The sequence below is a fragment of the Oryctolagus cuniculus genome, chromosome 3, assembly GCF_964237555.1.
Source record: "Oryctolagus cuniculus chromosome 3, mOryCun1.1, whole genome shotgun sequence".
NCBI lineage: Eukaryota > Metazoa > Chordata > Mammalia > Lagomorpha > Leporidae > Oryctolagus > Oryctolagus cuniculus.
The window spans coordinates 49,974,569-49,986,823 of NC_091434.1; the positions used below are offsets into that span (position 1 = coordinate 49,974,569).

Genomic DNA, 12,255 nt, shown 5'->3' on the forward strand with positions numbered 1-12,255 from the left:
TCTGGCCACCACTGTGGGTGGAGCAAGAGTCCAGAGTGACATCTAAGTTGGATGTAGTAGATTTCTTCTGACTATTGTCAGTAAGGGGAGGGGATATTGACATGAGCTGGAGTGTTCATAGCCTCAGCCCTTCTCTGTGCCAAGCTGAACCAGGTGGTTCACTGCCTACAGTGATCTCATAATACCTGCACACCCCACCCACTCAGGCACATGAACCCTATAGAGCATCTGTGTGCTCCCTAATGTGACCACTGACCTCTCTGTGACGTTGTTCCCAGCACTCAGGGAGCTCTGAGCTTCCAGTGTCAGACTGGGTGAGTTCCCAGGAACCCAGAACATCCTCCGTCTTTCTCAGTTCTGCAGCCTACATAGAACGCCCACAGTCAGAGTGCAGGGGACCCACTCTCTGTCCTGTCTCAGAAGCAACATTCTTGCCCTTTCCTGTGTCAGGATAGAGGTTGGTTGGAGCTCTGCCTCAGCATGTTGAGTCTGGCACCTCGGTGGTTGGATGGGAGGGAGGTGACGTGGCCTCCCTTCATGAAGCTAAGAGGATGCCTTGCTCCCAGCCAGCTCCCCAGGCTGGACTCAAAAGTTGTCCCTCAGACAGAAGTGACAGTGGTGCAGACGGGGGCATCCTCCTTTCACCTTGCTCTGGCCAGATGATATTTCTCCACTGGCCGCTGGCTGGAGGAGTCACTGGTAGTGTGCTGCCAGCTGCTCTTTGTCCGTACAGCATCCTCACTGCTCCATGGAGTCTCTGTTCTGTTCTCTAGGATCCCTACTGAAAATTTCTCTCCAGCTTTCTCCAGAAACCTGGGCCTTCCTTTACCTTCCTATCCTTCCATGGCTAAAATGAGTGTCTTTATTCAGCCATCTTGGATCTGACATAGCACTTTAAAAAAATAAATAAATAAAAGCATTCACTAGTTGAAGAACATCTTGGTTGGTCTAGTTATTATTAATAAAGCTTCAATGAACAATTGCATACAGGATTTGTGAGAACAAGTCTTTAGTTTATTTGAGTAAATACCTAAGGGTTGGATTGCTGCTGTATCTTGTCTTACTTTTTAAGAAACAGCCAGTTTTCAAAGTGTGTGTAGCATTTTGTATTTCAGCAATATATTGCAGTTTCAGTTATTCTGCATTTTTGCTAGTGATTGTTATTTACAGTGTTTTGATTTTAGCCTTTTTGTGTGTGTGCAGTTGTATAATATTATGGTTTTAAGTTGCCTCTCTCTAATGCCTGAAAATGTTCAGCATCTTTATATGTGCTAGTAGACCTATGTCTCTTCTTTGGTAACATCTCTGTTCAGATTTTTTTTTACCATATTTAATTGAGTTGTTAATATTGTTGACTTATGAGGTTTCTTTATATATTCTGGATATAAGTCTTCTACTCAATTCCACTTTTTTTTTTAAATTTATTTGACAGGTAGAGTTATAGACAGTGAGAGAGAGAGAGAGACAGAGAAAAAGGTCTTCCTTCTGTTGGTTCACTCCCCAAATGACCACAATAGCCAGCGCTGCACCGATCCGAAGCCAGGAGCCAGGTGCTTCCTCCTGGTCTCCCATGGGTGCAGGGACCCAAGCACTTGGACCATCCTCCACTGCCCTCCTGGGCCTCAGCAGAGAGCTAGACTGGAAGAGGAGCAATCGGGACTAGAACCCGGAGCCCATATGGGATGCCAGCGCTGCAGGCGGAGGATTAACCAAGTGAGCCACAGTGCCGGCCCCTTACTTCCACTTCTAATCCAGTTTCCTGCTAATGCACACCTCAGGAGGCAGCAGATTAATGGCTGAAGTGCTTAGGTCCTTGTTACCCATGTGAGAAACCTGGATGGTGTTCCTGGCTCCTGGTTTCAGCCTGGTCCAGCCTGGTTGTTGTGAATTTGGGATGTGAACCAGCAGATGGAAATTCTCTCTCTCTCTCCCTCCCTGCTCTGACTTTAAATAAATAAAAATAAAAATAAAAATAAAAATCTTTTAAAGAAATTAAATTTTGCTGTTCAAAGCATGGTGTTACAAAAATAAAAAGCAAGGCCCAGATTGGGAGGAATTATGTTCAAACATGTATCCAACAAAGTACCTGAATGAGAAAACGCACCATTGAATATTAAGCCTAAGTTTTTGTGTTGGTATTGTTGAAAATTGGACTCTAACAGTATATTGAAAATATAATATGGCACATAGAGAATATAAAAAGAATTGTTATTCTGTAAAGCTTCACTTAATTTGATTGAAAGTTGACTTTTTAATAATTTGATACTGCTCAAATAAGATAGAAATAAAATTTCCATCGCTAAGTACCAGATCATCATTTTTATCAATGATAATAAATAAGTAATGAAATATCAATAACTGAGCAATTATTTGGTTAATATTTATTAGGCACTTAAAGGTCTGGTACAGTGCTTGGTGAAGTGTAGTGACACACAGAGAACAAGCCAAGCTATTAAGGAGCCTGCAGTCTCAGCAGAGAAATAAATATTTCTAAGCATATTTCAGGGATGTTTGTTATTTGAAGAAAAGTACATGTCTATATTCAAGCAATCCCTTGTAAGATATTCTTCCATAATATTATATTAAATACTCATTTGGAGATACCTACATATAGAAAATAAGCTCCAGTGTGTTAATACTCATGTAAAAAAATTGGGCATATATTCCAATATTTACCAAATGCCTACTTTATGACTCACAATATTATAGGTGCTGGGAACACAGCCATTTATAAAACAAAGGAGGTCTCCTTCATCTAATTTACATTCCAGAAGATATATATGAATGGATAGATGGATGAATGGATAGTTAGATAGACAGGCATATGTAACTTTTGCCCAATTGTTATTTTTTCTTAATAAAATATTATATCAACTTTTGTTTTCCATGCTTATAAAAGTGATTCTAGGGGCCAGCACCGTGGCTCACTTGGTTGATTCTCCACCTGCGGCACCGATATCCCAAGTGGGCACTGGTTCTAGTCCCTGTTGCTCCTCTTCCGGTCCAGCTACTGCTGTGGCCTGGGAAAGCAGAAGATGGCCCAAGTGTTTGGGCCCCTGCACCCACATGGGAGACCAGGAAGAAGCTCCTGGCTCCTGGCTTCGAATCGGCGTAGCTACAGCCATTGCAGCCATTTGGGGAGTGAACCAACGGAAGGAAGACTTTTCTCTCTGTCTCTCTCTCTCTCTCTCTCTCACTGTCTGTAACTCTACCTCTCAAATAAATAAATAAAAACTTAAAAAAAAAAAGTGGTTCTAGTTTATTGGAAACAAATAACAACCATAATATGTGGGCAGCCACAGGTAATCACTCCCTTTGTTTACACTTAAACATATGGAGACTTCCCGGCACAGACAATTGGGCTAGGGAGATTCCGGGAAGAGGCAGGAGGAACCTAAACCTTTCACAAGAGATGATACAAATAATCAGTCACACCTGTAACCTGCATTTATCACCTAAGTGTTTTATTGTAACCTTAAGAGCCTTTTTGATATGTAAATCTTTTGTGCTCCTTCTTGTAAACAACTGGTCATGTTTAAATACTACTGGATCAGGGCTTGTCTTGGCTCCATTCTTTGCGTCCTTGTCCCCGCATTCCCACTCTCTGTTTCAGGAAGACCCAGTTCATTGTGCCGCAGGCCGGCACAATAATACAGAAAATGAAGGTACTTTTGTTATCCTACTCATTATAATTGCCATAAATAAGTTGGTGTATAAACTTAGACTTTAAAAAATTATCTTTTATGTTTACAAAGCAGACTACTCTTCTTTAGTTGCTTTTTTCACTTAGCAACACAGTATAGCATGAGTATCTTTTGATACCAATGCATAATCTTTTTATTGGTTATATAATACACTATTACATGCACACTACAATTTATTTCAATCATTCTTATATAAATGGCCATTGAGGTTTTCCAATATGATTAGTACTTTTAGTGTTTTGTTTAAGAAATCTTTGCTTAGCCCAAGATATTTTCAAATTCACATTGTTGTGCACAGTGAGTGGGAGATTGAGACACACAGAGAGAACTCTAGCTCACAGCTGTCCCACTGGCCCTGGGAAAGCAGAAGTGGGAATTTAGGGACTTTGGGCAGCCAATATCTGAGGGATTAAGACCCCAAAGAAAAAAAGAAAAGAATGCAGAATTGCCTCTGGGGAAAGAGGTGGAGGGAGGCCAGAGAAGCACTGTAAGCATGACTAAGAGCAAATAAGGGTCCCTCCCATGTTATTTTTATGAGCTAGGGGGCGATGCCCTAATTGAATATACACATAGGGTGGGGTTTTGCATACATAAGACTTTCTGGGGGTTGCCTCCACAAGGAATATACCTTCCACAGGGCATCATGGGATACTGAGCATACTGGATTGCAGGTAAGGGGATAGACTTATAAAGCAGGGCCAGCAGAAATTGTGAGAAAATATTCCAGTTCAGCTATTCCTACCTCATCTTCCTGCCTAGTTCTTCTACACCCAGTTGTACTGTAGTTGAGCATTGGGTTCAGTTTTCAAGGGTTTGTTTGTATAAATATTGCTGTGATGGGTAGTTTTATACATGCCTTTTGATGTATATTTACTCATATTTCTGTTGGGTACATACAGAGAAAAGGGTTATAGGATGAGAATATTCTTATGTTCAGTTTTATTAAATACTATCAAACATGTCTCTAAGTAGCTAAACAAATTTACAATCATGCTAGCAAAGAAACAAGATTTCAGTTACTCCAAATTTTCGCTGATATGTAATACTGATTATTAAGTTTTAGCCATTCTGGTGGGTTTTGTAGCATCTCTCTGTAGTTCAGGTGTATTTTCCTGAGAACTAATGATGTTGAGCACGTTTTTAATGTGCTTGTTGGCCATTTGAGCACTCTTTTTAGTAAAGGGCCTACCAGCCATTTTTGAATTCTACTTTCTGTCTTGTTTCTGTTGATTTATAAGAGTTCTTTATTTCTTCTGAATACAAGTTCTTTGTCAAATATGAGAATGCATATACAAATAACTTCTCCCACTCCGTGGCTCAAATTTTTATTTTTATGCATAGGAGAAAAACAACTCTAGAGAAATTCACTAAAATGTTACTAGTAGTTGTGTCTGGATATTCCTCCTTTTTACTTGTTCACATTTTCCAATTCTTTAAGGAGTATGTAATGAACATTTGAAACACAATAAAAAGAATGAGTTGTTGAATGGAGACACTTTGTTTAAAACATAACAATGTAGTTAAAAAGTAACCCATTGGAAGAAATGAGCTCAGAGAACTTCGGCACAGTTTGCCTTCTCTGTTACTTGAAGCCTGTACAACTCTGCTAGAGACACCTGGTGGGGAGTGCTGCTACAATCACAGGAGATGTTAGCATGTGCTGACTTACCAGGTAAAGATAAACTGACACACACTCAGGTTTGCTCATACCCTTATCTCAGTTCTCACACGACTAAAACCAACTTCCTTTTGGAGTAAACCTAGCTCACCCATGGGTGAGAAATGACAAAAATTTGGTCTTTGTGTTTGGCTAATACAGGAAAATAACACAGATAAGGAAGGCTGTGATAGGTTTCCCTAGTCATTCATGTTGCTGTTGTCTTCTTTTTTGCATTCAAAGGAAGCTCTGATTCTAGGAGCTGTCAACCCCCTACTTAGTCATAAACGGAATAACTTGACATGTTCTTATTTTGAGTGTCATTGAACTGCTGTACAGGTCCACTGGAACGCTGTGCTCACAGCCACTGTGACTACCGTGTGAGGAGAGGAGGTGCACACTTCAGTAAGGAGGTGAGCAAGGTGTGTTTTCTCTACTCACATATTGCCACACAGGGATTTCTATCTTCAGTGCTCAAAGCGGGGAAATAATGAGAAGAAGTATCACAAGGAACACACTGGGCAGAGGAAGTACACTAAGCACATAGTGAGTTCCAATTTCTCTTAGCGTTCAACTGCAAAGGTCTGGTTGCCCAATAAGGGTGGAAGCAAGCTTGTGTAGATGTAAAGTCTAATTAAGGCTTGAGAATACCTCTTTCCAGAGACATTGCTCCCAGGCAACACAAGTCAGTTGACCAACACAATGGATGTGTGCAGGATGTACAAGACCCCTGCATGCCACCAATACCAGAGTAATTCTCAGTGTTGGTCAAAATCTTGTGTTTGTATGGGTTTTGGAGTCCCATAGTTGAGGCCAATAAACTCACATAGGTGGTCTCTTAAGGTGTGATGTAGCATTCTAGCCAGGAAAGGGTTTATACGCTATTATCACAGCAAAACATATGTTATTTCTGTAATGGTTGAAATCATTTCAAAGCTACATAACATAGCCAGTGCCTTGGCTCACTAGGCTAATCCTCTGCCTGCAGCACCACCACTCTGGGTTCTAGTCCCAGTTGGGGCGCTGGTTCTGTCCCAGTTGCTCCTCTTCCAGTCCAGCTCTCTGCTGTGGCCCGGGAAGGCAGTGGAGGATGGCCCAAGTGCTTGGGCACTGCACCCACATGGGAGACCAGGAGGAAGCACCTGGCTCCTGGCTTCCGATCAGTGCAGCATGCCAGCCGTAGTGGTCATTTGGGGGGTGAACCAATGGAAGGAAGACCTTTCTCCCTGTCTCTCTCTCACTAACTCTGCCTGTCCAAAAAAAAAAAAAAAAAAAAAAAAAAAAAAAAGCTACATAACACTTCCATTCATGCATGTGCTACATTGTCCCTTTGACATAATTTATAAGCCACAAATTTGAAGATGAATTCTCTAGGGATTTCCACATGTCAAATGCAGTCTTAAACCATACTGGGGCCCTTTTGATGGAGGAGCCTTATGAAACTGTCCCAGCCATCAACCCATGAAGCCAGCCCAGAGTTGATGTGTTTAAAAAATTTTTTTGTTTGTTTTTAATAGGTGAAACAAGAAAACTCTTAAATCCATGTGATCATGGCTTCTTTAGGATCAGGAATATTGAAAATACAGCCCAGAAAATAAAAATCACATGTAGAATTACAACCAGAATTTTGGCGAGCCTGATAAGCAGATAGAAATAATAAGCAAATAAAGCCTTTTAAGAAAAATAGCAATGACGAAATGGCAACTTCAGCAGGCTAATTTCAGAGATCTATTTATGGGCATGCCAGGGTTTCAGCTCCCTGCCATTGGCAGGGGACATTTGCAGTTACGTGGGTTTGCTTCATAAACCTACTTCTCAATCTAACTGCCAAACCTAGTGCGATTAGAGTCGGTAACTGTGGATGGGAAAGATCTTATCACTATTTCTACTTTCTTTTTGCAATTAGCACTTAAGAAGTAAATACAAAACTAGGAGGACAAGAAGGACACTGCTAAGAAACTTCTGTTTGCTTTTTCCCTCCTGGGAAAACAGCAGATTCGTGCATCAGTGTTTCAACCTCCTCTGCCAAAGACTGGTCCATGCCACTTTGGGTCCAGTAACTGTTGAAAGCTGGCTACAAGCTCTCTGCCGTGGCCAGGGAGTGCAGTGGAGGATGGCCCAAGTGCTTGGGCCCTGCACCCCATGGGAGACCAGGAGAAGCACCTGGCTCCTGCTTTCGGATCAGCGCGGTGCACCGGCCGCAGCGCGCCGGCCGCGGCGGCCATTGGAGGGTGAACCAACGGCAAAGGAAGACCTTTCTCTCTGTCTCTCTCTCTCACTGTCCACTCTGCCTGTCAAAAAAAAAAAAAAAAAAAAAAAAAAAAAAAAAAAGACTGGCTACAGCAACGAGCCCTGGGCTGCAGAGCAGGACAGCTGCGGTGGCATCAGGTAGAGTCAACAGATGTCTTCAGAGTAGTGGCTAAGCAAGGTATCGAAAGCAGAGATGACCCATTCGCCTGCATTCTGAGTGCTTCATAGACAGAGGGAGAAGGAGTGGTCTGAGAAGAGGGGCAGCAGGCCTCCCAGCAAAAGGCCAGGGTCAAGAATCTCAGAGGTTGCTCACCGATCTCAGAAGAGGAATCACGCTATTTGCATTTGTCTTACATGTCCACTTAGGCCTTTGCTGCCAGGAAGTTCCCTCTCTTTGTCATCTTGATGAATGCATATATTCAGAGCACTTTTAATTCTTTGGGGGAAATGAAGTAGATAAATGCATCGTAAGTAAATAAAGCCAAGAATAATCTGGCTATGAACGTCATGAGACCTCAGTGATAAGAGCGATAAGGATATGTGATCAGAGGTCAGTGCACAGTCAAAGCTGGGACAGCTGTTGGCACTGAGTGATAGAGATTGTGTTCCATCTTCCAGGGTTATTAAGGACTCCTGATTTCTGACTGGGTACATGGCTATCCAGAATAGGGACTATTTCTCTCAGCTTCCCTTACAGGTGTAGTTCTGTGATTAGGTTCTGGCCGATGGGATGGAAAATTCCCCATCCTTTCCATCTCTGCCTTTTCCTGTAACTGGCTGCCTGAAATGAAGATCCTGGTGCTCCAGACTGCAAGAAGAAGGGCCATAGTCTGAGGCTGGGAGAGTGTTAAGATGGGAGAAGTGTGAGCTCCTGAGGGTTTAGGGTGGAGCCACCTTTCCCCTGTGGACCACTCACCACTCCACTCCACTCCACTTTGTGAGAGAGCAGTTGCTTCAATCTTAAACCATTGTTGTTTTGACCTTTCTGCCACTCATGGTTCAGCCCAATGCTTATTGAAATAGAATATTACTGCAAACTTATCCTGCCTGGACTTCCTCCAGACAAAAGGAAGCCTTAGGGACTTTACACGTGGGTGGAATAGTCTGTTTTCTATATCCCCATCAATATAACAGAGCAGAAAGCCCCTTACAGAATATTCATCCCTTGCATGTCAAAATTTCACACAAAGAGCCAATAGCAAAGGTCAGAAGCCAGGACAAAAGATTGGCAATATACAAAGTACATTAAAGGGCCATGATCTTCAGAGGCCCATACTCAGAGTAGGAACCAATCCTTAAGATTATTTGGGCCGGGCCAATGTTTGCTGTATAGTGGGTAAAGCCGCCACTTGTGGCACCAGCATCCCATATGGGCACCGATTCGAATCCCTGCCACTCCACTTTGGATCCAGCTCCCTGCTAAAGCTCCTGGGAAAGAAGCAGAAGATGGCCAAGTTCTCTGGAGGTGCAGGGCAGCAAGGGGGTCCAGGGCAAAAGGGAAACAGGCCAAAAAGGGCTGGGCCCACTGTGTCCCAGGCCTCTAATCCACTTCCAAAGGGGAGTGGTTAATTAACCTGATTGGCTGGTGGGCACACAGTATGGCCAGGTAGAGGCAGGAGATCACACAGGGCATGGTGAAGGAGTGGTCTTCCAGCTCACAAACCTAATCAGTTTTATTCTATATGCCTGCCTGCAACATTCCCCCCTCAGAGACTCCATTCCTTAAGCCTTCCTGCTTATGAGGGGCTTAGTGCAGGCCCTGCCTGTCCTGTCTACACCCCCCCCCAACACTTCCCTCTTCCCCTCTCTCTAACTCTGCTTTTCAAATAATTTAAAATTATTTTTATTTATTTGCAAGACAGAGTTACAGGGAGAGGTAGAGACAGAGAGGTCTTCCATCTGCTGGTTCACTCCCCAAGTGGTTGCAATAGCCAGGGCTGGGTAAGGCTGAAGCCAGGATCCAGGAACCTCTTCTGGGTCTCCTATGTGGGTGCAGGAGCCCAAGGACTTGGGCCATCTTCTACTGCTTTCCCAGGCCATAGCAGAGAGCTGGATCAGAAGAGAAGAGCCAGGACTCAAACTGGTGCCCATATGGGATGCTGGCGCTTCAGGCCAGGGCTTTAACTCACTGTGCCACAGCGCTGGCCCCAAATAAATAAATCTTTAAAGAAAAAAGAGACTAGTCAGGCTGAGCGACAGGTGGATAGTGTATGAAGCAGCTGGCTGGTGTGGAGAGTAACAGGTGAAAAGGATGTATAGAATATGTATATTTTTTTCTTCAGGGTAAGCATGAGAACATTTTTATTTTTCCATCAGGTCAGTGGATCCTGCTTTTGTGTGTTTATTTTTAATTTTTTTTTGCTTTTTAAAATTTATATAAATGGAACAAATTTCATGTGTTTTTGTATATACGATTTTAAGAGCATAATGATACTTTCCACCTTACCCTCTCTCACTCACTTCCACCCTTCCTCCACCCTCTTTTCTTATTTTTTTAATTTTTACAATGACATACTTTCAATTTTCATTATAATAACAAAAATGTGATCTAGATGAACAAAATTGATATTTGGATATTTGATTACTGTTTATAGCCCTTGTCTAAACTCTTGAGGAGCAGTAGTTTTTCTACTTACGGCTTGTTGAATTCTGTATTAGTGAAGGTTTAAGCTTATGATTATAAAGATTATACATTTAAAAAGCGGATATTAAGAAGTTATGTTGTTAAGATGTTTTAAAGTTTAAGTAAAACATCTAGTCTAGTGCAAAAGGCAGTGTTATGCCATGCCAAGGATATACAAATTTTGTTTATTATTTTAAATAACAGATTGCAATTAAATGTCTAACATAGTACTTGAGATGTAGTGCTCAATATATGCTAGCTGATAATATAAATTACGTTGAGGGCTGGCATTGTGGCACAGTGAGTTAAACTGCCATTTCAGTGCCAACATCCCATATCAGAGTGCTGGTTCAAGTTCCAGCTGTTCAGCTTTCAATTCAGCTCCCTACTAATGTGCCTGGGAAAACAGTGGAAGAGGACCCAAGTGCTTGGGCCTCTGCCACCCATGTGGGAGACTTGAATGGAGTTCCTGGCTCCTGGCTTCAGCCTGGCCCAGCCCTGGCTATTGCAACCATTTGGGGAGTGAACCAGCAGATGGAACTCTGTTTTTCCCCTCTTTATTTATCACTCAAAAATAAATAAATCTTTTAATATATATATATAAATTATGTTGACAAACTAAAATAATTAAGTCTATTAATAAATTATCTGAATGATTCATTAAAGTGAGATCTCTCTTTTTTCATTCCTGGTAACTTTAGGTTGATTATGTTATACATGAATAGTAGGTGTGTTCATAGATAATTTTTTTATTGAGCATCTACTGGGTTAATGGTTTTACATACATTATTTTCTTTGCTTCTTACAATATTCCTGAAAAATGGCATAAATATGTTACCAGATGAAGAAACTGGGATTTAGAGGCGTGGTGTTTAACAAGATCCCATAGGAGTAGAGGTGAATCCAGGTCTGTTTAACTCATAAAACCATACTTTTTCTCTTAAAATGATTCTTATTCTTTCCTTCATAGCAAGGTATATGTCAAATTTCACTTGTAGATCACTTTAGCCTATTGATGCAAACTTGCAGACAAGAATTATCTCATTGTGTGTGTTTTTAACAAGTCTTAAATCAGTTAGTGACTATACAGCAATGTGTTGTGTAATTGCAAAAAAAAGAAGGAATAAATTAGTAGTTATAACATGGGAAATGCAAGAAACAAAACAGCAAAATGTACATGAATAACTTATGGGTAGGAACTGGAAAAAATAACTGTTATTGCATATAGTCAGGGATACATTCTGAGAAATGTAGCATTGGGTGATTGCATTGTTTTCAGATGTTATAAACTGTATTTATGCAAACTTAAATGGTACTGACTACCGTGTGGTAAATGAAGTTTTCGGAGGCCATTGATTTGGACTAGGCTCCTGCCCTGAACACTTCAGACCAAAGCAGAACAGTGTCTAATCACAATAGCTGAGCTTTGCATGGTTGTGGGAAGCAGGTATCCTATTCACCAAGCTATCACCACTCCACTGGTTGATTGACTACACTGTAGTCAACTAAGTTGTTTTCTTTGCCTCACTTCTGTTTTTTGATAAATGCTGTCAGATCATACTGTTGCTTTGAGTTCTCAGAACTTGTTCTGGTTCCAGGAGCTGCCAGATTCACAAACTGTTTTTTTTGTTTTATTTTGCTGTGTTTTTCTTTGCTCAGATAAATTCTGCTAAATGTGATTGGACTAAGGAATTTTTCTTCTAACAGCTGTCTGGTACAACCTATTGACTGTAGGCTACAAAACTGTATAGCATGTTACTGTACTGAATACTGCAGACAACTGTAAAAACAATGGAGTATTTGTGTATCCAAACAGGTTTGTTTACACCAGTGTCAGCACAAACACATGAGGAATGCATTACTCTACAAGGTCCGGACTAGACTGTCATTCAGCCATGGGAACTTTTCAGCTCCAATTTAATCTGATTGAATCACCATCATATAAGCTGTTGCTGACCAATGCATTATTAAGTGACAAATGACTGTATTTTTTTTTATTTTTTTTTGACAGGCAGAGTGGA

The 12,255-nt window shown here is 41.5% G+C and overlaps 1 protein-coding gene across 1 annotated transcript in view; it reads left to right on the forward strand.

The window, feature by feature from the left end:
* The window catches only part of LOC127491518 (translation initiation factor IF-2), a 67,869-nt gene that overhangs the window by 25,409 nt on the left and 30,205 nt on the right, over positions 1–12,255 (forward strand). The window lies entirely within an intron of this gene.